This window comes from Carcharodon carcharias, chromosome 2 (genome assembly GCF_017639515.1).
Source record: "Carcharodon carcharias isolate sCarCar2 chromosome 2, sCarCar2.pri, whole genome shotgun sequence".
Lineage (NCBI taxonomy): Eukaryota > Metazoa > Chordata > Chondrichthyes > Lamniformes > Lamnidae > Carcharodon > Carcharodon carcharias.
The window spans coordinates 8,931,366-8,957,466 of NC_054468.1; the positions used below are offsets into that span (position 1 = coordinate 8,931,366).

Below are 26,101 nucleotides of genomic sequence, written 5' to 3' on the forward strand. Positions count from 1 at the left end.
TAAGAAAGGATGGCAAGCCTTCGGGGAGGGTGCAGGGTAGAGGTACCAGAATGGTGCAAGGGCTGAGAGACTGCAGAAACTGGGATTGTTCTCCTTGGAGCAGAGGATGTTAAGGGATTAAATAAAAAAAGTGTTCAAAACCATAAGCAGTGCTGATAAAGTAAATAAGGTGAAGCTGTTTCCAGTGGCTGAAGTGTCGGGAATAGACACCAACTAGCAATAAAAAAAAACTAAAGAGACAAGAGGAAACATTTCTTTCCTAATAAACACAGCGAGTTGTTGTGATCTGGAATGAGCTGCCTGAATGGGCGGTGGAAGCAGATTCAATAACTTTCAAAAGGGAATTGGAGAAATACTAGAGAGGGAAATATTTACTGGGCTGTGGTATAGGGCAAAAAAGTGGGACTAACAGTGTAGATTGACCAAAGAGGCAAGGTCTTGAGGTGCAGTGGGTAGTGCCTCTACCTCTGAACCAGAAGCTCTGGGTTTGAGTCCAACCCTGGGCTTCATGGCCAAGGAAGGTGCAGTCATAACACAACCAGTTAGCAATATGCAAATCCTAACAACACATGCCAATGGTAGGCGGTAAGAGCAGCCATGCGATGGAAAAAATGGTGCAGCCTCTACCATCATTATTAACATAAATGTGAAAGTGCATGTTACCACAGCAACTCAGACTCCAACTGGATTGCAGCACACACACACAAAAGAGGTATGATGGGCCAAATGCTCTCCTTCTGCACCATATCAGTCTATGATTCTCTGGTTAAGAGTCTGAAAGATCAATTTTTAACAAAAGTACCAAATGAGAAAAGGTCCAGAAGATTTAGAGAATGGTACTCTAAATCCAACACCTGTGATTCACCTTTAGCATAAATGGAGCAAGACTCCAAAATACCAAATACATTCCGCAACATTAATCTCATAATCTGCTTTTTCCTAGAAAAACAGGGGTGTAACCTACACAATAAATGCCAGCTTTGTGGGTCGTGCCAACATCCAGTAAACAAACAAAATAAACACCCAGCTCAAGTGCTTTCTCTCTATATCCACTCTAATTTTTTACTCACATAACAGGTTTCCCATTAATGGAGTAACAATAGAAAAGCTTTGTGTTCAATTGCCCAATATAAAGTGACTCACCCACTGGAGAAATTGATGAAAATAAAGCACCTCTCCAAAGCTTTTCAAACTACTCGTTGGAAGCAAAAACATACACTTTCAGGATTAATCCATTTTATTGCAACAATAAAAACAACCGAGGGCAGAGTTCGCTTTCTTTGCTCTTAATTTGGGAGTTCAGGTTATATGGGGGGGTGGGATGGAGAGGAGGTGCAAAAGTAGCGCTGTTAAAATGAACAGTTACAGAATGCTTCAGAAGGGGTATCATTCAAGCAGCTGATCAGCAGTTTGGATTTGATTTCACCTACATAACCACGAGATTCCAGATGGATCACTCATCAAGTTTGTGCTCAAGTCAAACAGGATTGCATTCAGACTTAAACACAGGCAATTCCAGCAACGTCAAGCAATTCCCTTAGGAAAGGAATGCTACTGTCCTCGCCTGCTCTGATCCTCGAAAGCCACTTAGCTGAATCAAACTGCTATAGTATTGCAACAATTCCAGAAGATCCATCACTATCATCGGGAGCAACTTGGGATGGACAATAAGTGCCAGCCTTGCAGGTACTGCCAACATCCAGAAAACAAACAAAATAAACACCCAGCTCAGGTGCTGTCCTTCTATCTCCACCCTAGCCTTGTACTCACACACCAGATTTCCCCAGGCAGGATTGAGTTGTCAGCCGTGGCTCACTGAACTGCACCCCCGCCCTTGGGTCAGAGGGTCATGGGTTCAAAGTCCTACTCCAAAGATTTGATCACAGAATAAAGACCAACACTTACAGGGCAAGAAGTTCTGCACTGTCAGGGTGCCATCTTTCAGGTAAGATGTTAAACTGAGGCCTGGTCTACCTTCTCTGATAGGAACATAGCAAATAGGAGTAGGCCATTCAATAGGCCATGACTAATCCTCTACCTCACTGCCATTTTCCCACACTATCCCCATATCCCTTCATATCTTTAAATCCATAAATCTATCGATCTCTGTCTTGAACATACTCAATGACTCAACCTCCACAGCTCTAAAGATTCACCACCCTCTGAGAGAAGAAATTCCTCCTCATCTCGGTCCTAAATGGCCTACCTCTTATTCTGTGACTGTGTTCCCTGGTTCTAGACACTCAGCCAGGGGAAAACATCCTTCCTGCATCTACCCTGTCGAGCCCTGTAAGAATTTTGTATGTTTGAATTAGATCATCTCTCATTCTTTGAAACTCTAGAAAATACAGGCTCAATTGCCTCAGTCCCTTCTCACAAGGCAATCCCGCCATCCCAGGAATCAATTTGGTGAACCTTCATTGCACTCTCTTTATGGCAAGTATATCCTTTGAGAAGTAACAGATGCTATGGATAAAGGGGAACCAGTGGATGTACTGTACTTAGGTTTTCAGAAGGCATTTAATAGGGCGCCTCATCAAAGGTGATTGCAGAAAATAAAAGCTCATGGTGTAAGGGGTAACATATTGGCATGGATAGAGGATTGGCTAGCTAACAAGAATCAGAGAGTAGCCACAAATGGCTCATTTTCTGGTCGGCAGGATGTGACGAGTGGTGTGCCACAGGGATCAGTGCTGGGGCACCAACTCTTTACAATTTATATAAATGACTTGGATAAAGGGACAGAGGGAATGGTTGCTAAATTTGCTGGTGACACAAAGCTAGGCAGGAAAATAAGATGTGAAGGAGGCTACAAAAGGATATAGATAGATTCAGTGAGTGGGCAAAGGTCTGGCAAATGGATTACAATGTGGGAAACTGTGAGGTTGTCCATTTTGGCAGGACAACTAAAGAAAGAAGCATATTATCTAAATGGAGAGAGATTGCAGAGCTCTGAGATGCAGAGGGATCTGGGTGTCCTAGTGCATGAATCACAAAAGGTTAGTTTGCAGGTACAGCAAGTAATTAGGAAAGCTAATAGAATGTTACTGTTTATTGTGAGGGGAATTGATTACGAAAGTAGGGAGGTTATGCTTCAGTTGTACAGGGCACTGGTGAGACCACATCTGGAGCACTGTGTACAGTATTGGTCTCCTTATTTAAGGAAAGATGTAAATGCATTAGAATCAGTTCAGAAAGGGTTTACTAGACTAATAATACCAGGAATGGACGGGTTGTCTCATGAGGAAAGGCAGGACAGGTTAGGCTTGTATCCACTGGAGTTCAGAAGAGTAAGAGGTGACTTGATTGAAACAGACAAGATCCTGAGGGGAAAAACTGAGCAGGTCTGGCAGCAACTGTGGAGGGAGAAACAGAGTTAACATTTCGAGTCTGTATAACTCTTCTTCAGCTCCAAAGAAAGAGTTATACGAACGCGAAATGTTAGCTCGGTTGATCTCTCCACAGTTGCTGCCAGACCTGTTCAGTTTTTCCAGCATTTTCTGTTTTTATTTTAGATTTCCAGCTTCTGCAGTATTTTGCTTTTATTTAAGATCCTGAGGGGTCTTGACAGGGTGGATGTGGAGAGGATGTTTCCTCTTCTGGAAGAATCTAGAACTTGATGTCACCCTTCCAGAATAAGGGGTCACCTATTTAGGACCAAGATGAGGAATTTTTTTTTCTCTCAGAGGGTTGTGAGGCTTTGGAACTCTCTTCCTCAAAAGATGGTTGAGGCAGAGTCCTTGAATATCTTTAAGGCAGAGGTAGGTAGATTCCTGATAAGCAAGGGGTGAAAGGTTATCGGGGGTAGGCAGGAATGGGAAATGGAGGTTAATGTCAGATCAGCCATGAGGTTATTGAATGACAGAGTAAGCTCGAGTGGCTACTGCTGTTCCTAATTCATATGTTAACATGTATCCTTTAGATAAGGAGACCAAAACTGCATACAACTGTCCAAGTGTAGTCTCAATAAGGTTCTATACAGCTGCAGCAAGACATCTTCATTCCTGTACTCAAATCCTCTTGCAATAAAGGCCAACATACCATTTGCCTTTCTAATTACTTGCTGCACCTGCATGTTAGCTTTCAGAGACTCGTGAACAAGGACACGCAGGTCCCTTTGGATAGCAACACTTCCCAACCTCTCACCATTTAAAAAATACTCTGCATTTCTGTTTTTCTGTACCACACTGGGTAACATCACATTTTTCTACATTATAGTCCATCTGCCATGTTCTTGCCCACTTCCTTGGACTGTCTAAATCCTCTCGGAGCCTCTTTGCATCCTCCTCACAGCTGCATTTCAAAAGTGGAGCAGGCAAGTTCTCCCTGGTGACCTGGGTTAATACCTAGCCAGCAAATAACATCGGTAAAACATTATCTGGTTATCATCGCACTGCTGTTTGTGGGATCTTGCTGTGCACAAATTGACTACTGTGTTCACCTACATTCAAACAGTGACTACACTTCAAAAAGTCTTTCATTGGCTGTGAAGCACTTTGGGATGTCCAGAAGTTGTGAAAGGTGTTCCAGAAATGCAAGTCTTTTGGTCATGTATCGCTGAGAAATTGCCATTCATGAATTCAGATCACATTTAGAATATTGTGCGCAATTTTGGGCCCCGTATCTCAGGAAGGATGTTCTGGCCCTGGAGAGGGTCCAGAGGAGGTTCACGAGAACGATCCTAGGAATGAAAGGCTTAACATATGAGGAACATTTGAGGACTCTGGGTCTATACTCGATGGGGTTTCGAAGGATGAGGGGGGATCTGATTGAAACTTACAGAATACTGAAAGGTCTGGATAGAGTGGATGTGGGGAAGATGTTTCCATTAGTAGGAGAGACTAGGACCCGAGGGCACAGCCTCAGAGTAAAGGGAAGACCTTTTAGAACAGAGATGAGGAGAAACTTCTTTAGCCAGAGAGTGGTGAATCTATGGAATTCATTACCACAGAAGGCTGTGGAGGCCAGGTCATTGAGTGTATTTAAGACCGAGATAGATTCTTGATTGGTAAGGGGATCAAAGGTTACGGGGAGAAGGCGGGAGAATGGGGTTGAGAAACTTATCAGCCATGATTGAATGGCGGAGCAGACTCGATGGGCTGAATGGCCTAATTTCTGCTCCAATGTCTTATGGTTTCATGGTCTTCACCAAATTGCAGGCCCCTCACTCCAAAAGAAAACAGGTTTGTTATTAAAAAAGGAGCTGAAAGATTGATAAAAGCTCCCAAGAAAGTACGTGAGACCCATTCAGAATTTAGCAAGGTTTCTGTTTTGTTTTTGTGAACTGTATGTTGCAAAAGATTTTCAATTCAATAAAAATGTCCCTGTAACTGTATCTTAATTCACCAATTACCAATACAGACCCTTCTCAAGACTGAAAGACACAAGGCAAAGGAATAGATTCTGTGATAAAAGTGACAGAGACAAATCCACCCTCTGGGTCACTGAGCTGTGAAACAAGAGTGAGGAAATTAAATCTAATTGCGCTGGAAAGAAGATTGAAAGGGAGCAAGAATCAGCTCTCTGTCACAAGAATGGAACAGGTCGTGATGATGTAGAGAGGATCATTGCTGAAAACAAGGGTGAAGGAACCATGAATAGAAATCTCTGCCGGTACAGAGAAGCAGCAAAGCTGAGCTTCTAACCCACGAGATCCCAGGTTCAGCCTGGGGGCCGACAGTACAGGTGGTGCAACCAGCCTCTGCTCTCTGGAGTAGCCATCAGTCAAAAGTTCCAGCTACCTGGCCTCTCACCTTCCATCCTCCAAGTCATCCAAAACTTTGCTGTCTGCATTCCAAATCACACCAAGTCCTGTTCACACGTTACCCCCGTGCTTGACGAGAAACCTCGACTTCTGATCTGGGAATACCTGGATTAAAAACTCTCGCATACTTGTTTGCAAATCTCTCCATGACCTTGCCCCCTCCCTATCTCTGTAACCTCCTCCAGCCCCTACAACCCGTCAATGTATCAGTGATGACATTGTCAAGGTCCAATAACAGTCTTCTTGTTGACTGGCAATTGCATTGTTCAGACAGCTGCTTGTTAGAGCAGGTCATGGGCAATGGTTCACCTATAAATGGGTACTGCTGTAACAAAAACAGAATTACCTGGAAAAACTCAGCAGGTCTGGCAGCATCACCGATGCTGCCAGACCTGCTGAGTTTTTCCAGGTAATTCTGTTTTTGTTTTGGATTTCCAGCATCCGCAATTTTTTTGTTTTTATATTTATTTTTATTACTGCTGTAACACTCCAGTGTGAAAAGGATTGTGACATTGTAGAGCTGTTTTGAGGTAAAAGACTAGTTTTGGACCCATTCTTCCATGACAAGTGTTTATTGTGAGTAATACAACCCACAAAGTTCTGTACACTCCTCTAATTCTTGCACTTCCCCAATTAAGCTTGCTCTACCAATGCTGGTCAGGTGTTCAGGTGCCTGGGTGTTCTTCCCCCCCCAGCCCCCACCAGGGTTCTGGAATTTCCTTTCTTGCCTCTAAGGCACTCTAAGATCTTTCCTTTTTCTCCAAGCTTTTGGATGCTTGTCCCAATCTTTCCTTATGCAACTTGGCGTTAAGTGTTAAACAAAAACAAAACTACCTTGAAAAACTCAGCAGGTCCGGCAGCATCTGCGGGGAAGAACACAGTCAACGTTTCAAGTCCGAATGACCCTTCAACAGAATTACTGCTTTTTGCTTTTATCTTGGTGTTTAGTGTTGTTTGATAATGCTCCTGTGAAGAACCTTGGGAATTCTTACTGTATGAAAGACACTTTATAAATGCAAGTTGTTGTTGACTGCAAACCAGTCACCCTTGCTACAGAATCACACTTGCATGGGTTCAGAACCAGAGGAAGGTCATGGTTTGGTGTGGTGCCCTATAACCTGATTTGCCCTTAAGCCCTGGTTCAGGGGGCAGCAGCAACCAAAGAAAAAATGCCTAATAAGAAGTCAATTCATTTAGTGGAGGAGGAAGAGGGGTTGCAGGGGGTTGGTGAGGGGGGGTACCCAAAAACTCTGAAATGTAATAGCTAAAAAAGCATTAATTATGTGCTGGTTTATGGAAACATTTTGAAATTCACTGGCATATGAGACAGACAGCAACTAACTGTGTCAAATACCAACTCAGGAGTGAGACTAATTCCTGACTGAACTTATTGAATGGGCAGAAAGAGATGGAGGGATAGAAGGGTACATTTTTATACCACCTTTAACAGTCTCAGGACAAATCAAAGTGCTTTGCACCAAAATAGTATTTTTGGAGTAAAGTGGCAATTGTATTGTATGAAATGCAGTAGCCAATTTGCACACTGTATAATCCCACAAACAATAATGTAAGAATAAGAAGGTGACAGCACTAGCATGAGGAAGTCCAAGTAAGTGCATTGATAGGCATGAGTGAAACTTTCAGACTGTGTCCACTTGAATTGTTAAAATACAGTTACAAATCTCCTGTACATCTTGACAGAATCTTTTTGAGCTATAAACAAAAAAACTGCGGATGCTGGAAATCCAAAACAAAAACAGAATTACCTGGAAAAACTCAGCAGGTCTGGCAGCGTCGGCGGAGAAGAAAAGAGTTGACATTTTGAGTCCTCATGACCCTTCGACAGAACTTGAGTTCGAGTCCAAGAAAGAGTTGAAATATAAGCTGGTTTAAGGTGTGTGTGTGTGTGTTGGGGGTGGGGGGGGGGGGGGGGGGGGGGTGTGGGGGCGGAGAGAGACAGAGAAGTGGAGTGGGGGTGTGGTTGTAGGGACAAACAAGCAGTGATAGAAGCAGATCATCAAAAGATGTCAACAGCAATAAAACAAAAGAACACATAGGTGTTAAAGTTAAAGTTGGTGATATTATCTAAACGAATGTGCTAATTAAGAATGGATGGTAGGGCACTGAAGGTATAGCTCTAGTGGGGGTGGGGAGAGCATAAAAATTTAAAAAAAATTTTTAAAAATAATGGAAATAGGTGGGAAAAGGAAAATCTATATAATTTATTGGGGAAAAAAAGGAAGGGGGAAACAGAAAAGGGGTGGGGATGGGGGAGGGAGCTCACGACCTAAAGTTGTTGAATTCAATATTCAGTCCGGAAGGCTGTAAAGTGCCTAGTCGGAAGATGAGGTGTTGTTCCTCCAGTTTGCGTTGGGCTTCGCTGGAACAATGCAGCAAGCCAAGGACAGACATGTGGGCAAGAGAGCAGGGTGGAGTGTTAAAATGGCAAGCGACAGGGAGGTTTGGGTCATTCTTGCGGACCCTGCGGTCTGTCCGCAAGAATGACCCAAACCTCCCTGTCGCTTGCCATTTTAACACTCCACCCTGCTCTCTTGCCCACATGTCTGTCCTTGGCTTGCTGCATTGTTCCAGCGAAGCCCAACGCAAACTGGAGGAACAGCACCTCATCTTCCGACTAGGCACTTTACAGCCTTCCGGACTGAATATTGAATTCAACAACTTTAGGTCGTGAGCTCCCTCCCCCATCCCCACCCCCTTTCTGTTTCCCCCTTCCTTTTATTTCCAATAAATTATATAGATTTTCCTTTTCCCACTTATTTCCATTATTTTTTTAAAAAAAAATTTAAATCTTTTATGCTCTCCCCACCCCCACTAGAGCTATCCTTGAGTGCCCTACCACCCATTCTTAATTAGCACATTCGTTTAGATAATATCGCCAACTTTAACTTTAACACCTATGTGTTCTTTTGTTCTATTATTGTTGACATCTTTTGATGATCTGCTTCTATCACTGCTTGTTTGTCCCTACAACCACACCCTCACTCCACTTCTCTCTCTCTCTCTCTCTCTCTCCACCCCCCACACACACACCTTAAACCAGGTTATATTTCAACTCTTTCTTGGACTCGAACTCAAGTTCTGTCGAAGGGTAATGAGGGCTCGAAACGTCAACTCCTTTCTCTTTTTGAGCTATTTTGGTGCTTGGGGGAATTGCAGTAGTTCCCAACCTTTCCCTCAGCACAGACCCACCAGTAATATCTGTGGCTAGCAGCAAGAGCCCCACACTGTTCTCTTTGGGATTATGGGGAGACATGAGCTGCGACACTGACTGAAGCCTCTACCTGGCCCATCCCAGCTGAGATCAGCTAGCACAGCAATCAGTGCACTGCTAGCTACCACAACAATTTGTATTTGAACATTTCGTATAATAAAACATCTCTCTGCTTCACAGGAGTAATTATTAAACCCAATGTGACACCGAGCCATGCCTGGGCATAATAGCGCAGGTGGTGGAGTAGTGGTATTGTCACTGGGCTAGTAATCCAGAGACCCAGGGTAATGCTCTGGGGACCTGGGTTCAAATTCCACTCTGTTCTGTTGAAGGTCATGTGGAATCGAAACGTCAACTGTGCTCTTCTCCGTCAATGTTGCCAAACCGGCTGAGTTTTTCCAGGTATTTCTGTTTCTGTTTTTGTTTCAAATTCTGCCACGGCAGATGGTGGAATTTGAATTCAATAAAAAAAGTCTAATGATGACTCATGAAACCATTGTCGATTGTTGTAAAAACCCATCTGGTTCACTAATGCCCTTTAGGGAAGGAAATCTGCCATCCTTACCTGGTTTGGCCTGCATGTGACTCCAGAATCCCAGCAATGTGGTTGACCCTTAAAAAGGGTCACATGGACTCAAAACGTCAACTGAATCCCTCTCCACAGATGCTGTCAGACCAGCTGAATTTTTCCAGGTATTTTTGTTTTTGTTCTAGATTTCCAGCATCCACAGTATTTTGCTTTTAATTTATTTAGGGATGGGGATGGGCAATAGATGCTGGCCCAGCCAACGATGCCCACATTCCATGAATGAATAAATAAAAACAATTAGTCTTATAGGTTTCTTACAAAAGTAAAACTAAACTAAACTAAACCTTTACTAATAGAATAAATAATTTTAAGCACACACCGATCTACAAATTAATACTACGATAACTTCTAAATCCCCTAGTTAATCTAACTCCCAGTTACACTTTCGTTAAGACACAGAGTTTAAAAGACCCAGGCAGGGTGACATACAATACCCTGAACCAGTCGAATTCAAAGTGAGTTTTCCTAACTTTAGCTCTTTTAAACAGCAGCTTGAGGTTTAGATGCATTTTACACTTGTAAGATCTTAGAATGCCTGCCCTTACGCACAGCCTTCCCTCCTTTATACATATTTTCTTCTTTGAAAGCAAATTCCCATTGATGCACTACAGCTTTGGGCTTTACATCTCTGATAATTTAAAAAATCTCTTAGTACCAATTTTACCAGTAACCTAAGCAAAAGATAAACACTTGGGGCAGAATTTTGCCGTTAGCGAGCAGGGGGCGGGGCCTGCTCGCCGATGGGTAAAATAACATGGGGATGATGTCGGGCGGAACCCCCAACGTCATCCCGACCCATTTAAATTTTCAGGAAGGCGGGGGCGCAGCAAAATCAGCTGTGCACCCGCCAACCTGTCAATAGCCAATTGAGGCCATTGATAGGACCATTTAAACAATTAAAGCTCGTCCTGCTTTCTACCCTTAATTAGCACATTCCTTAGATAATATCACCACCTTCAACACCTCTTTGTCCTTTTGTCTATGACATCTTTTGGTTATCTCCACCTATCACTGGCCCTCTATCCAGCTCTACCACCACCACACCCCCCCCCCCCCCCACCTCCCCCCCTTTAAACCAGCTTATTTTTCACCTCTTTTCTATTTTTACTTAGTTCTGGTGAAGGGTCATATGGACTCGAAACATTAACTGTGTTCCTGTCCGCAGATGCTGCCAGACCTGCTGAGTTTTTCCAGGTATTTTTGTTTTTGTTTGGATTTCCAGCATCCGCAGTTTTTTGCTTTTAACCAATTAAAGGACCTGCCTGTCCAACCTTAAGGTTGGCTGCTCGGCCAGGAACCCCAGCGGCAAATAGAGAAAATATAAAACCTCATCCACCGGTGGGGTGAGGCTTCATGCAGGGTTTTAAAATTTTTAACAAAGTTATTATGTTAATTATGAACATGTCCCATCCCATGTGACATTGTCACAAGAGGGGAACACGTTAGGGAATTTTTTTTTTTCTATTTTTAATGTTTTTAGAAGTGTCAGCGATCTCCCTGAGGCTGCACTTAGCCTCAGGGAGATGTGCATTTTATAGTGCGTGTGCATGAAAGAGCGCACTCTCGCTTTTGGGGAATCCCCCCCACCCGCACAGGGAGTGCATAGCACTACCCGCCGGATGCCACGCTGGGTGGGCCTTAATTGCCCCGCCCATAAAATGGCGGCGGGGCCCGCTTCTCCGGCAGGGATCAGCTCCCCACCCGCCGGAGATTGGGTCAGGCCCACCCGCCCGACAGGCAGGAAATTCTGCCCATTGTTTCCAAACTTCACCTGGCTAGGTGACACATTTCACCCCTTTGAAAACAATCTCGTCTGGTTTATTTAAAAATGTAAATGTTCCCTTTACACCCATGTTTACCTACTTAACATGTCAAACCTAGCTTACCTTCTAATACATCAAAGCCTTCAGGCATTGCCTTTAATTTAATTAAGGCACACATCACTTTTACTGTACTTTACAATAAATTCCAATAACATTGAGAATTATATCTTCGCAGAAGAGTGAAGAATTGGGTGTACTAAGTTACCAATCATTGTCTTTTAACCTCTCATTAAAAGTAGACCAAACATTCAGGCTTATTTCTGGAGGGATAGAATTAAAAAGTAGCAAAATTATGCTGAATTTTTACAGAACCTTGGTTAGACCATGCTTGGAGTACCATGTACTGCTTTGGACACTTTTTAAAAATGCATTCATGAGATGTGAGTGGCGCTGGGTAGTCCAGCATTTATTGCCCTTGAAAGTGGTAGTGAGCTGCTGCCTCGAACTACTGCAGTCCCTGTGGTGTAGGTACACCCACAGAGCTGTTAGGGAGGGAGTTCAGGATTTTGACCCAGCGACAGTGAAGGAATGGCAATATATTTCCAAGTCTGGATAATGAGTGACTTGGAGGGGAACTTCCAGCTGGAGATGTTCCCATGTGTCTGCTGCCCTTGTCCTTCTAGATGGCAGCGGTTGTGGTTTTGGAAGGTTTTGCCTAAGGAGCCTTGGTGAGTCCCTGTGGTGCATCTTGTAGATGGCACACACTGCTGCTATTCTTGGTGGTGGAGGGATTGTTTGTGGATGTGGTGCCAATCAAGCAGGCTGCTTTGTGCTGGATGGTGACAAGCCGAGTGTTGTGGGAGCTGCACTCATTCAGGCAGGTGGAGAATATTCCATCACACCCCTGACTTGTGCCTTGTAGATGGTGGACAGGTTTTGGAAAGTCAGGAGGCGAGTTGGTTGCTGCAGGATTCTTAGCCTCTGACCTGTTATATATTATAAAAAGGATATCGAGGCACTGAAGGAGGTGTAGAAAAGAATGTAGATGGATGAAATCAGAAACGAAGGGTTACATCTGTCAGGAAATGATACTCACCATGATGGCTACCTTAAGTGCAGCTACATCGGGCTATGCATAGACCCCGGAGAGGGATTGGGGAAACTGCTCACCTCCAATTAACAGTAACTCCTTTAAGAACTTATTAGGAGACTTGGGAGGTCGGCACTGCATTCTTGAAATCTATTTTCACCAAAGTCCATCTGGTGCACATTACTGCACAGTTATCAAGATCTCTCTGGGGCCAAAGAAAGGCTTTTCATTTGATGGTGAAAGTTATCTGGCCCTCTGGTAATCGTACCCAATTGGTCCATTCACCCTAATTATCAAGTATTTAACTTCTTAGCCTCAGAGGAGCTGCCTTCCCCCTTTGAAAAGACAGCAGCAGGTCCCAACTCTATGCCACTAACTAGGTGCCCAATTGGGATATTTACGTTGAAAAATAGTGTCACAAGAGCAATGTCATCCAGATACGAGGTCAGGTCCTAGAAATCATCCAGGTGTTGGGGTCTTGACCCACCTTTGGAAAAAAAAATCTGGCCTTAAGTGTTACATGCTGAGGTTCAATCTGTATCTAGTGTCGCAAAGGATGAATCTGGCCACATTGCTGTAGAACACTCCATTCAGTTGGACCATGCCACACCATGTCCCTCATAGAAAAATAAAACACCTTTTGGAACCCAAGCCCATCAGTTCACATTGCCCTCTATGGCCTAAGAGAAAAGGGGAGAGCAGATCCTGCCAGATAGCTCTCCAAGCAGACTGTCAAAGTAATTTGGCAGAATGTCCCATCGCCAGAACTTTCAAAACAAGCACCAAGATTGGTGGCGAGAAGGGTGCTCCATGTTAGACCCTTCCTGCAAGCCCAGAGTCTTATCACCTCCACACACTGCTCTTGAAGCAGCAGTGGTGGGGATGAGACTGCTGCCCACCTCCTGGAACGTGCCTTTGCAAAGAGTTTGGAAAGAGGTGCAATGGTTTTTGTTGCGGTCCATCCCGAGCAGTTCCATGACAGAGGACTGCACTCCGGGCTGTTCCCAAGGATGTACGCCCAGACAAACAAACATGCTGCTGGAGTATCATCTCGTTGAAAGACACTCTTTGGTCTGCCCAAAACTTGCTGGTTTTCCAGTGCAAGGAGTTGGCCCCGTCCAGGAGTGTTGCAGACTGGCACATTGCAAAGTCACCATCAGTTTATGGCACAGAAAAAGGCCATTTGGCCCATTGTGTCCACACCAACCGAAAAATGAGCCATCCAGTCTAATCTACTTTCCAGCACTTGGTCCATAGCCCTGCAGGTTGCAGCACTTGAGGTGCAGATCCAGACACCTTTTTAAATGAATTGAGGGTTTCTACCTCTACCAGCCTTTCAGGCAATGAGGCCCAGATCCTTACATGCCTCTGGGTGAAAAGGGCTTTCCTCCTCCCCTCTAATCTTTCAACCAATCATTTTAAATCTATGGCCCCTAGTTACTGACCTCCCTAAGATAAATAGGCCCTTTCCACTCTATCCAGATCCCTCAATTTGGTACATCTCAATCAGATCACCCCTCAGCCTCCTCTGTTCCAAGGAGAACAACCCCGGCCTGTGCAATCTTTCCTCATAGCTGCAATTTTCCAGTCCTGGCAACACCCTTGTAAATCTCCTCTGTAACCTGTCTCATCCAATTATATCCTTTCTGTAATGAGGTGGCCAGAACTGCACATAGTCCTTATGCTGTGGCCCAACTAATGTTTTATATAAAAACAAAAAAACTGCAGATGCTGGAAATCCAAAACAAAAACAGAATTACCTGGAAAAACTCAGCAGGTCTGGCAGCATTGGCGGAGAAGAAAAGAGTTGACGTTTCGAGTCCTCATGACCCTTCGACAGAACTAGTTCAGGTCTTATCGACCTGCCTTGCTACCTTCAGGGATCTGTGGATATTCACACCAAAGTCCTTCACTTCCTCTTACACCTCTCAGTTTCCTCCCATTTACTGTGTAATCCTTTGCCTTGCTCAACCTCCCCAAATGCATCACCTCATACTTCTCCGGGTTGAATTCCATTTGCCACTTTTCTGCCCACCTGACCAGTCCATTGATATCGGGTCCAGGTTAGTTAAGGGACGCATTAAAATTTGGGACAGCCAGTGCAGAGGCACAATGGGGAAAGGCCAATGTCTAAGGCCCTCGCAGCAGAGTATAGAGAGGGGCTGGAAATGTTGTGACATGAAAAATAAAAAATATTGTAAATATAACCTGTAATTTTAAGTGAAATGAAGCGCCTCCGAGAACATAATACTGTAATGAAAGACACTGATCTGTATTGCACTTCATGTCATATCAAATTTGAACTCTTAGGTAATTTTACAAATTTTATAAATAAAATACTTTTTTTTGGAGGTGGGGGGGAATAGGATAAATATGCTAGGATGAAAAAACAAAATGCTGGAAAAACTCAGCAGGTCTGGCAGCATCAGTGGAGAGAGAAACATTGAGTCCGTGTAACTCCTCTTCTTTGCTGTGAATGTGCTGGGGGTTTACCTCCTGAAAACAGAAGGGCGAGGGGTGATCTGTTTATAGATGTGTTTAATATTAGAAAAGAATAGACACAGAATACTTCCACTTGTGGGGAAGAGCAAAAGTAGAGACACACTATAAAATAGTCATCAAGAAATCCAACAAGGAATTCAGAAGAAAATTTTTTAATCAGTGTAGTAATTATTTAGTGTGTAAAGTACCTTTAAGAATAATACCACTTAGGAAAGATCATATGATCTGTAGTAACCAATAGGAGAGCAGCAGGGGCTCCCTCAGCACTGAGTAGAGATAGAGTTGGAGTTGAAAGCGCATGTGTAGTTGCTGCTGAGTATTTTGTAAATAAACTTAATGTTTCCACTTAAATTGTCTGCAGATCAACTCTATTACTAACAGTATTACTCAGCCACCCTACAGCAGCCAGAGAATGGTGAGAATGTGGAACTTGCTACCATACGGAGTGGTTGAGGTGAATAGGAAGATGCATTTAAGGAAAGTGAGATGAACACACGAGGATGAAGGGAATAGATGGTTATACGGATCATGTTAAGATTAGGAAGAATGGGAGGAACATATACATCAGCATTAACTGGTTGGACCGAATGGCCTGTTTCTGTGCTGTACATTCTATGTAATAGAAATAGAAGTTTGTTTTTTCTCAGATTCCAATTTACACATTTTTTCTCCTCCTTGCCTCCTTAAGGGCAATTTTGAAAATCTACCTCCATTCTCGGGTGGAGATTCCCAACATTTTCCTCTACCCTACCTTCTCACCCTCCCACCCACTACTCCATCCCCACCCCTTCACCCCTCAGGGCTACCAAGCCAGCACAGGCCAGGGGACAAAGCTGGGAAATGCTCACTCCCTCTAGTATTATACCAGGAAGATGATGTGTCAGGAAGGAAAGAAAGATAGTAAGACAGCAGTATTTTTCTTCAAAGGTTGAGCCAACTGTTTATTTTGAGTTCAACACGAGTCATCATCTTGAAGAGTCATACAGACCCGAAACATCAACTGTATTCCTCCCTGCAGATGCTAACAGACCTGCTGAGTTTTTCCAGCTATTTTTGTTTCACGATCTACTTCAATGGGGTGAGTCAATAGGCTCGGGGCTGAATGGTCTAGTCCTGTTCCAACAAGTGCATTCAGTTTCTACCAATCACATTATTATCCCACACCTGACAACAGGCAAAACAAGTTTACAAACACTTTCAAGAAAATGACACTTTTTAAAATGAGCAAATGCACACTGCCAGGAAATGCAGACAATTACTTTCTTTAAGACAAGTTCATTAAATATCAAGCCTCTTAATGCTCTTCTGCTGATGCATCCACATTCTTCAGAATTCTTATTCAACACCAAGCCAGAATCCTTGTCTGATCTTGCCCCAAAAACATGCATCATATGCCAGTCCCAGCTTGGCTACAATCAGCTATTCAGAGGAAACTACATAAGAACAGTAGATCATTCGGCCCCTCAAGCCCGTTCCACTATTCAATCAGGTCATGGCCAATCTGTACATTAACTCCATCAACTTACCTTGGGTCTGTAGCCATTTACATCCTTGTCTTACAAAACATTTATGGTCGGGATTTTGCGGCACATGCGGTGGGACTGGAAGATCCCACCCCCATAAAACTATCTTACTAAAAATCTATCAGTGGTGAAATCCACTTGCAGATGACAATGCGGCAGCTACAGATGGGCTACAAAAGACCCCCATGGATAAACAGGGAGTCTCTGCATCATGGCCAAAGCTTACCTGCCCAATTTCATTGCTATTAACACAAGACTTGGAGCACAAAAGCGTTTTTCAAATTTCACAATCGTTTCACTTTATTCATGTGTGAATCATGGTTATTTGTTGAGACAAGTTTAGTCAAAGAGCTAATTATACTGACATGCCTCACAACTGGCACACATTCATGTTACAGGGGAGTTGGGGACATTTCATTATTGTGGAAGAAACAATGTTGTGTTTTTGCATTCACTTTATTGAACATTCATGTTAGTGTCCAGTGTTGTACTCAAAAGAACACAGGAATTAGGAGCAGGAGTAGGCCACTTGGCCCCTCAAGCCTGCTCTGCCATTCCATAAGATCATGGCTGATCTGAATGTAACCTCAACCACACATTCCTACCTACCCCCAATAACCCTTCACCATCCCCTTGTTAATCAAGAATCTATGTAGCTTTCTTAAAAATATTCAAAGACTCTGATTCCACCACCTTTTGAGGAAGAGAGTTCCAAAGACTCACGACCCTCAATCTCTCTCATCTCTGTCTTAAATGGGTGACCCCTTATTTTTAAACAGTGACCCCGAGTTCTCAATTCCTCCACAAGAGGAAACGTTCTCTTCACATTCCACCCGTCAAGACCCCTCAGAATCTTCTGTTTCAATCAAGTTGCCTCTTATTCCTCCAAACTCCAGGTGGATACAAGCCTAACCTGTCCAACTTTCCTCATAAAACAACCTGCTCATTCCAGGTATTTAGTCTGGAAAACATTCTCTGAACTGTGTGCAATGCAGTTACATCCTTCCTTAAATAAGGAGACGAATACAGTAAAATACTCGCCACTCTGTGGGACGTGGCTGAATTTGCTGGCTCAGCTGGCTCTCCCCTCTCTGTATTGCAAAGGTCTTTGTCCGAGGTCTCTCTGAGGGGATAATTGAAATGTTGTAACTCTTTTGAGCACAAACCAAATTAAGTAAATTAACAAACCAAGGGACAAAGTAAAAGGCAGTGCCTTAAAGGGAAACTGCAAAATCAAGAGTCATAATTTAAAGGAAACTTATCAACATTAAATCAAAATGTGATTAAAGGGGTTGCTAAAATACCACAGTCCCCATGGTGCTCACCAGGCAAGGAAGGCCTTGTCGGTGCTGACAGTAATTATGACACAGTAGTTGGTAAAGGCTGAGTTGTTTAAAATTTCCCTCTGGGATTTCAAACAGCTTTCATAACCTATCATTTCAATTGGTATATTTGAGGTGCAGCTTTGAATTCAGAAATGAAACCACCAAGCCTCCAGAGGTTTTTAATATAAATTAAATATTTTTATTTTACGAGGTATTATATATACACATCTACAAATTACTACCTTCATAACTATTAAACAAAGCCCCAAATTAATCACTCCTAAAATCTTCAAGACAACATTAACCCACAGACTTAAACAGATACCAGGCAAAGCACATTTTATCTTACGAATGCAAAACAAGGTCCCTTTTAATTTGTTCCTTCGCAGACAGTGGTAGGGCTTACAGACTTAGATTTTCCTTGCTTCTGACCCACACACAAAACTCTTTTTCTGTATATACCTAATCTTCCCTTTGAATGCAAATTCTCATCATGTCACCAGGCCCTCTGAATCCCACCTCTTCTAACAATAAAACCCCTTTCGTAGTACCAATTTTATGAGTAATATAAACATATTGCTTGGTCATGCACAAATGCAACATAATTTCCAATAACCTTATATACATTAATATCTCTTCACATAAGGTGGACACCGCGTGTTCCCTCTCCAGGAACAGCCGGCCACGAATGTAGCTGTGGAAGAGAGGTAGACAGTCGGGTTGGACAACCCCCTCTATCACGCCCGCTGCCTGGGCCTGTTGATAATTGAAATGTTGTAGGTCAACTCCAAGCTCTCCAACGGCTCTGTCAGCCAACACCCTGAGATGGACACATTTGGACAGGACTGACACCACTCGTGAGGCCCCTCATTTTCTTACCTTGACTGACTGTCCCCACCATACCCTCCACCACCACCACACCCAGGACAGTGGTCTTTCCCACATCTCTCCTACATGCCCCCAGCCCAAAACCCACCCCCCCTCACCACTGGCACAACCTTGCCAATCCCGAGTCTCCGTGGAAGCTGTTATTTTCCTGCCCACACACCCACCACCCCCCCCCCCCCTTCCCCTCCCTTATGCCGTGGAGTTAAACGAGGAAAACCGCTGATCTTACACACAACTACATAAAGCTGACTGGAGCAGGAGGTAGGCCATTCAGCCCCTTGAGCCTGCTCCACCATTCAATAAGATCATGGCTGATCGCTTTGAGTTTCGAATCCCACATTCCCACCTACCCCTGATTCACCTGTGATTCCCTTGCCTAACAAGAATCTATCTACCTCCGCCCTAAATATTCATTGACCTCGCCTCCTCCACCTTCTGAGGCAGAGAGTTCCAAAGTCCAAAGTCTCAGGGGAGAAAAATTCCTCACCTTAGTCCTAAAAGAGCAACCCCTAATTTTAAAACAGTGCCCCCTACTTCTGGACTCACTCCCTCACTCTTCTAAACTCCAGTGGAAACAAGGCCCGTCTGTCCAACCTTTCCTCATAAGAGGACCCACTCACACCAGGCATCAATCTAGTGAACCTCTACTGAACCGCCTCCGTCCATAAACGCTTGTGAACCGGGTACCACGAGGTTCCCATGTGCTGCTGACTTTATGTTGAAGGTAGGACGTGATTTCAATAAGTTTTAAGGTAATGAGCATTTACGGCAAATGTATTACAGGCAGGAACCAACCACAGGCTGGAGTAATTATTGACACACGTAAACATGCCGCTGACTTTATTTTTGCATCTCAACCCACCCTCAGGAAATCACGCTCTCCATCCCGCCAAATTATGCCAACCCGCACATCACATTTCCTGCCCTAAAGGTTTTCAAATCCTCCCAAAGGGAACGTTGGGAGCGAGATGGACAAGTCAACCAGCCGGCGTGGGACTGGAGTCACATGTAGGCCCAGACCAGGTAAGGACAGCAGATTTCCTTCAGTAAAAGCACATTAGGGTTGGATTTTTGTTAGAATCTATCCAGCAGGCTGGTCACTCCCACTGATATTTTAAAAATTAATGCACATTCTCAAACTGCTGTGGTGACATTTGAACACATGTGGTCCAGTGACGTAGCCACTGCCTGCGAGTTTGAGGCTATTCTTGTTGCACTGAAGCTTCTGTGAGAGCTCAGTGAGGGAGAGCACCACCAAACGCTGGGCTGAGTCATACCAGAAAAGGAGGCCTGAGATTTGACGGAAATCTCCTGTGTTGTGTTAGTCCCTGAACTTCAACTGTGGTTGAGATGAACTTAACAACCTTTGACAAAAACAAAAACAGAATTACCTGGAAAAACTCAGCAGGTCTGGCAGCATCGGCGGAGAAGAAAAGAGTTGACGTTTCGAGTCCTCATGACCCTTCGACAGAACAAGTTCTGTCGAAGGGTCATGAGGACTCGAAACGTCAACTCTTTTCTTCTCCGCCGATGCTGCCAGACCTGCTGAGTTTTTCCAGGTAATTCTGTTTTTGTTTTGGATTTCCAGCATCCGCAGTTTTTTTGTTTTTAACAACCTTTGACTTGGGTGAACGGGGCATGTGTACACGGCTTGAAAAACCACACGTGCCTCAGGAGGACAAGATCAGAGCTCTTTCTGATGCCTATCGGGGTTGACTAGGCCACCAACACATTGTCGGCAAGGCACACGCTAGAAGGGCAGTTTGGGTGGGAGGTGGAATGCTACCAGACCCCAGAAAGCATTCAGCACCTTCAGGAGAACAAAGGAGTGTGGAATTGGTGTAGTGCATGGGCAGGGAGAGAGAAAAGCAGTAGAAATTGATCCGCAAATTTCACAGCACACATTCGAAAGATAACTCACCATTCACCAATTCACATGGTGTGAGCCAGTGAGGAAGTTAGGATCACTCAGCAAATCTGGTTTGGCAGCTTAATTTTCAGGAACTATTCAATGGTTACAAATAAGAACAACTCATAACATAATAGCACTGATAAGGGAGAAAAACATCCCAAGGCAATTTTGAGAAAAACAAAGATACTGAAACCAAGCCGAAGGAGGATTGTGATAGGCCAGGTGTTCAGGAGTGATGAAAGAAATCAATTTTTTAAGGGAACTTCTTCGAGGAATAGGGAGGAAATTCCAGATGTTAGAAAACACAGCTGCCAATGGTGAGGCAATGGAAATCGAGAATGTTTAAGAGGCCAGAATTGGAGAGGGGTAGATAGTGGAGGGTTGTTCAAAAGGAGGAAGTTAGAGACAGGAGTGAGGTTACAGAGGAATTTGAAAACAAGAACGAAAATCAAAACAAAAAAGGCATCACTGGAGCAAGGGCGAGCACAGAGGTGATGAGTGAAAGGGGTTCCATGGAAGTTAGGATTGGGGAAGAGGAGTTTTGGATTAGGTAAAATTCCTGGAGTGTGGAAGATGGGAGGCTGATCAGGGCAGTATTGAAATAATCGACTGAGATTCTACTGAAATGGAAATGATTTCAAGCAGCATTTGAACGTTTATCGTGTCCTCGCTGTGGAGCTTGGGAGAGCTGAAATGGCACATCCTCCCCTTCCAATTTAAAATTCTTACAGAACAAGAGATGAAAGTTGTTGCAGAACTTTTCCCATAAAGTTTTAGCTCATGGGTTGAGGTGAATGAGGGAGAGTTAGGACAGACTGGAGGGGACAGTAACTTGAGGGATATGGGGAAGAATAATGACTCCAAACTTGTCTCACACATTCAAACTTCCAAAATTCCTCAGCGGATGGGGTTGGGCCAGGAGGGGGTCTGGTTCTATTTTCTGCCAAACCCCCTGCCCCAGTGAAGTTGGAGTGGGCTTCTGTTCCTGACCAACACCCCAGTGGCCTTTACTGGAACCTAGGGCTACAACTGACAAGGGTAGTCTCCCTCTCTTTCTCTCTTACCAGGCCAAACAGGCTTGCTTCTGCCATTCGCTCTATAGGGTAAGCTGTGAGGAACAGCCCAGAGAGGGTAGGTAGGTAGGGCCCATGGGAGCACACCCTAGTAATGACAACACTTGGTAGGAGAGAGAGAAACACCCTCAGAGCAGAGAAAATGTCAAGTCGAAGGAGACAGTCATGTTCCTTCACAGCTTTCCTGTGATTTCAGAAATAGTTTACACCATGGCCTAGAATAGTACCAACAGAAACAAATTAACCAACACGTAACTCACACCCACACAGGAATCCTTCACAATGTGTTGCAACTTAAAACTGATCGAAAAACTTTTTCCAATGTTGTGCGAGAGTGTATGTGGAGTGCATTCATCTCTTGCTGTGTGTGTTGTGGCTCATCTCTATCTAGTCTGTACGCTCAGTCTGTCTCCGGTGTCTGCAGTTGCATGTGCAGGTACATATCTCTCTTTCTGATGCCGCTGGAGTATCAAGTCCTGGAGGCTTTTCCGAGGATGCAGCACTGGGTGGGGTATCACCCCCCTAATGAGCTGCTGTGTTCCACACACACAGTTGTGCAGCCAACAGCCCGAGTCTGCTCACTCAGAACCAGTGGCAATGGCTGAGCTGAAGGCACAGGAACTGGAGCAAGACCCAATACGCGAGGCACTTCCTCCTCTCCAGCTTCAGCCATTCAAAAACACAACATGGAAAGGGGATAGACAGAACCAACTGAGACGGTTGGGATTTCCCAAACTGGTGTAGACCTCTTACTGCTGGCACGAATGGTCCTGGGATAACGTCCCCCATGTGAAGCCCAAACTCAGTCATACCGACTCTTGGGCTGGCCAGAATCTTCAGGGATTAAAGATTAAACTCCAGGGCATTCCCACCAACTAAACCTTTAGCGCTTCTTTTTTGCTATTTTCTCAAAAAAATTTATTAGTTATAGAAACACTGGCGGTGTGGGGAAAGGAAACCAGCTGTTTGACCCAGTGGGTCAGTGGGAGATGGAAGGTCCATGTGGATGAAACCTCCAGGAATACCATCACAAGCCTGTCCACAAACACAATGTTTACAACAGAGCCAACTAAAATCGCCAGAAATATTCTGTTTCAATTGCTATTGGCTACTTGTGGGGGAGGGCAGGAAACTTTGCTCGAAGGTGCAGCACACAAATTAACAAACTGGTTACTTAAACTGTTAAAAAAAGGCTAAGATAACAGTTACGGAACTCTTTCCAGGTTGTACAGGATAGTATATAACACTGGGGTACAGTACTGGTGGGGATGGGTCTGTCACTGTATAACACTGGGGTACAGTACTGGTGGGGACAGGTCTGTCACTGTATAACACTGGGGTACAGTACTGGTGGGGATGGGTCTGTCACTGTATAACACTGGGGTACAGTACAGGTGGGGACGGGTCTGTCACTGTATAACACTGGGGTACAGTACTGGTGGGGACAGGTCTGTCACTGTATAACACTGGGGTACAGTACTGGTGGGGACAGGTCTGTCACTGTATAACACTGGGGTACAGTACTGGTGGGGACGGGTCTGTCACTGAATAACACTGGGTGCAGTACTGGTGGGGACAGGTCTGTCACTGGATAACACTGTGGTACAGTACTGCTGGGGGCAGGTCTGTCACTGTATAACACTGGGGTACAGTGCTGGTGGTGACAGGTCTGTCACTGTATATCACAGGGGGAACAGTACTGGTGGGGATGGGTCTGTCACTGTATAACACTGGGGTACAGTACTGGTGGGGACAGGTCTGTCACTGTATAACATTGGGGTACAGTACTGATGGAGACAGGTCTGTCACTGTATAACACTGGGGTACAATACTGGTAGGGACGGGTCTGTCACTGTATAACACTGGGGTACAGTACTGGTGGGGACGGTTCTGTCACTGTATAACACTGGGATACAGTACTGGTGGGGACGGGTTTGTCTCTATAACACTGGGGTACAGTACTGGTGGGGAGAGGTCTGTCACTGTATAACACTGGGGTAAAGTACTGGTGGGGACAGGTCTGTCACTGTATAACACCGGGGTACAGTACTGGTGGGGACGGGTCGGTCACTGTATAACACTGGGGTACAGTACTGGTGGGGACGGGTCTGTCACTGTATAACACTGGGGTACAGTACTGGTGGGGACGGGTCTGTCACTGTATAACGCTGGGATACAGTACTGGCGGGGACAGGTCTGTCACTGTATAACACTGGGCTACAGTACTGGAGGGGACAGGTCTGTCACTGTATAACACGGGTACAGTACTGGTGGGGACAGGTCTGTCACGGTATATCACTGGGGTACAGTACTGGTGGGGAGAGGTCTGTCACCGTATAACACTGGGGTACAGTACTGCTGGGGACAGGTCTGTCACTGTGTAACACTGGGGTACAGTACTGGTGGGGACGGGTCTGTCACTGTATAACACTGGGGTACAGTACTGGTGGGGACAGGTCTGTCACTGTATAACACTGGGGTACAATACTGTTGGTGACGGGTCTGTCACTGTATAACACTGCGGTACAGTACTGGTGCGGACGGGTCTGTAACTGTATAACACTGGTGTACAGTACTGGTGGGGACGGGTCTGTCACTGTATAACACTGGGGTACAGTACTGGTGGGGACAGGTCTGTCACTGTATAACACTGGGGTACAGTACTGGTGGGGACAGGTCTGTCACTGTGTAACACTGGGGTGCAGTACTGGTGGGGAGTGTTCTGTCACTGTATAACACTGGGCTACAGTACTGGAGGGGACAGGTCTGTCACGGTATAACACGGGTACAGTACTGGTGGGTCAGGTCTGTCACTGTATATCACTGGGGTACAGTACTGGTGGGGAGAGGTCTGTCACTGTATAACACTGGGGTACAGTACTGCTGGGGACAGGTCTGTCACTGTGTAACACTGGGGTACAGTACTGGTCGGGACGGGTCTGTCACTGTATAACACTGGGGTACAGTACTGGTGGGGACAGGTCTGTCACTGTATAACACTGGGGTACAATACTGTTGGTGACGGGTCTGTCACTGTATAACACTGGGGTACAGTACTGGTGGGGACACGTCTGTCACTGTATAACACTGGGTACAGTACTGGTGGGGACGGGTCTGTCACTCTATAACACTGGGGTACAGTACTGGTGGGGACAGGTCTGTCACTCTATAACACTGGGGTACAAAACTGGTGGTGACGGCTCTGTCAATGTATAACACTGGGGTACAGTACTGGTGGGGACAGGTCTGTCACTGTATAACACTGGGGTACAGTACTAGTGTGGGCAGGTCTGTCACTGTGTAATGCTGGGGTACAGTACTGGTGGGGACAGGTCTGTCACTGTATAACACTGGGTACAGTACTGGTGGGGATGGGTCTGTCACTCTATAACACTGGGGTACAATACTGGTGGTGACGGCTCTGTCACTGTATAACACTGGGGTACAGTACTGGTGGGGACAGGTCTGTCACTGTATAACACTGGGGTACAGTACTGGTGGGGACAGGTCTGTCACTGTATAACACTGGGGTACAGTACTGGTGGGGACAGGTCTGTCACTGTATAACACTGGGGTACAGTACTGGTGGGGACAGGTCTGTCACTGTATAACACTGGGGTACAGTACTGGTGGGGACAGGTCTGTCACTGTATAACACTGGGGTACAGTACTGGTGGGGACAGGTCTGTCACTGTATAACACTGGGGTACAGTACTGGTGGGGACAGGTCTGTCACTGTATAACACTGGGGTACAGTACTGGTGGGGACGGGTCTGTCACTGTATAACACTGGGGTACAGTACTGGTGGGGACAGGTCAGTCTTTGTATTTCACTAGGGTACAATACTGGTGGGGACAGGTCTGTCTCTGTATAACACTGGGGTACAGTACTGGTGGGGACTGGTCTGTCTCTGTATAACACTGGGGTACAGTACTGGTGTGGAGAGGTCTGTCTCTGTATAACATTGGGGTACAGTACTGGTGGGGACAGATCAGTCACTGTATAACACTGGGGTACAGTATTGGTGGGGACAGGTCTGTCACTGTATAACACTGGGGTACAGTACTGGTGTGGAGAGGTCTTCACTAAATTACACTGGGGTACAGTACTAGTGGGGACAGATCTGTCACTGTATAACACTGGGTTGCAGCACTGGTGGGGACAGCTCTGTCACTGTATCACACTGGGGAACACTACTGGTGGGGACGGGTCTGTCACTGTATAACACTGGGGTACAGTACTGGTGGGGACGGGTCTGTCACTGTATAACACTGGGGTACAGTACTGGTGGGGACGGGTCTGTCACTCTATAACACTGGGGTACAGTACTGGTGGGGACAGGTCTGTCACTCTATAACACTGGGGTACAAAACTGGTGGTGACGGCTCTGTCACTGTATAACACTGGGGTACAGTACTGGTGGGGACAGGTCTGTCACT

At 45.1% G+C, this 26,101-nt stretch overlaps 1 protein-coding gene across 5 annotated transcripts in view; it reads right to left on the minus strand.

The window, feature by feature from the left end:
- LOC121289917 (TRAF2 and NCK-interacting protein kinase-like) overlaps positions 1-26,101 on the minus strand; it is a 348,329-nt gene that overhangs the window by 194,362 nt on the left and 127,866 nt on the right. The window lies entirely within an intron of this gene.